Genomic DNA, 2,306 nt, shown 5'->3' on the forward strand with positions numbered 1-2,306 from the left:
GAACAGATGACCATGAAGGCTGATAGGACTCATCGAGAAGAATCCAGCATCACTTTTATGGTATTTTGGCCAAAAAAGTATAACCCAGGTCTAATCATCAGACAGAGCCAAATCGAGGGACATTATTCAAAACAACTAGCTTACAGCCTTGAAGATGTCAAGGAAAAAAAAAAGACTTTTTCAAATTGGAGACCAGAAAGACATGGCGACTAAGAGCCATGTGCTGTCCCAGATGGACACTTTGCTGCAAAATACATTATTGAGACACCTAGTGAGACTCAAAAGTGGTTTCCACATGAAGCGTATGTGAGAGTTCTTTGTACTGTCCTTTTAACACTCTCTGTATTTTGAAATAGTTTCAGGATAAAAATGGAAATGGGAAAAAACGCTCTGTTAACATATACTCGTTATACTACTTTTGACAAGTGATTTTCCTTTTCAAGCCTTGCTTTCTTCCCCTGTAAGTTGAGGACAGTAACAGCTACATGGAGGTTATTGGGGAGAAGGAGAAACAGTGAACCCAGGCTCTACTCACAGCATAAATCCTCGAGCTCCGGCCATTATGACTACTGCGTTCCTGCCGACGTTTTCTTGGGTTTCTTAGTCTCTGAAAGATCATCAATTGCAAAACACGGTATTTTACATACCACTGAGGGGGAAAAGATTCAATGAATTCCTGACAGCGTGATTCTTCTCGCTTAGAACTTTTAATACTTATTGAGAGAAGTCTTTTAGACTTATTCAAACGTAGATTTTTATCCTCTGCTGCTCTGATGACTTTTAAAAGGAAAGGATGGGTCAAGTGAATTATTTGAGGTGCTCCAAAACCTTCTTCATGTTTTGGGTCTGGTGTTTGGAGTCATTTTGACTTAGAGTCTTGGGGTCTTCATTTCTCCCCCCAGACAGCGTCCTCTGTGCCCTTGCGGGCTTCCAGCCCCACGGCCTCCTAGTCCCACCGAGGAGCACAGGAAAGACAGGTAGAGTGGGGACACCTGGGAGAGATGAAAGGTCATGACGTTGCTTTAACTCCAGCTTCAGAAACCCCTGCAGGACCTTTTTGTGCCAGGTATGATGTCACACTGGTCTGGTTGGAGTGCCTGACGGAACCACCCATGCCTTCCTCCATCCTGGGCTTTCTCTGCTAGGGTGAGGCCCCACCAGCTATTCCTGGCCAACCCTGCCCTTCCTGGTAGAAGGAAAGCAGAGAACAATCAAGCCAGAATTCCAGTGGCTTCAGAGCAGGTTCCTTCCCCTCCATTCCCTCCATTTCCCTCATTCCTGCCCTCCATTCCCCTCCTTCCCACCGACTACCCTTTTCCCTGGAAGGCAGCCCCACACAGGAGGAACATGATTGTATTTTTTTGTGTCTTGGCTCTGTGACTCATCCTGTCTTTATTCAAACTTTTCATATTTGATTCACCATGAATATTTTTTGCATTGATTGGGATTTTTTTAACCATATTGCATTAAAATATGACATCTTGATGACTGAATTTTGAGGTGCCTGTTTACATTTTGAGCCTGAGAGAGTGCCTCCTTCACCTTACCTTAACTCTGCCAGCCCTGCTGTGCTCAGGGAGCTATTCATTCATTCACTCATTCATTCATTTGCACACGTCACTAAAGATCTCCTCTGTACCAGGCCATGTGCTAGGTACAGAGGAGACCTTTAGTCTGTATTTGGGAGAGAAATGCAAGCTGGACACAAGCCAGCCCTGAAGATAGTGTTAGGGGAAAGACAGCCATGAACACACATGACCATATTGCACATGTCGGGGTCGGGTGGCAGGCAGAGAGGACGTCAGGGAAATCAAAATGCCACCAGCTACCACTTGTAGGGGGTTCTTACGTGCCCAGCTCTGAGCTAAGGTCTTTCTACACAGTATCTGGTTGGATTCCCTCCACAGTCCTTCCAGGTTTGCAGATGCCTCCGTTAAAGTAACAGATGGGTGTCCCGAGGTCTGGAGACGTAGTGCAGGTGATTCGCACAAGGACACGCTTTAAGAAGCAGTGGACTTGGAAGTCCAACCCGGGTCTGTCCAGCTCTGGGCACAAACCAGCTATGGTTATTGCAGCCCCTTCCACCTGCATCCCCATCAGGGAGTCAGGGGAGGCTCCACGGAGGAGGCCCTGCGTCAGCTGAGGCTTGAAGGAGCCCTAGTTTATAGAAAGATAAATTGGAGTAGAAGGCTTTCTGGAAGTCAGAAAAGTCACGTGCACTATCAGCAAAATGGGCCTGGACTGGTCCTGCTTCCTCTTTCTGCTTTTGTTTCCGACGACACATAAATAGGAAGTGTGGGAGGCTC

Source organism: Callithrix jacchus, chromosome 1, assembly GCF_049354715.1.
Source record: "Callithrix jacchus isolate 240 chromosome 1, calJac240_pri, whole genome shotgun sequence".
In the NCBI taxonomy this organism is placed as follows: Eukaryota; Metazoa; Chordata; class Mammalia; order Primates; family Cebidae; genus Callithrix; species Callithrix jacchus.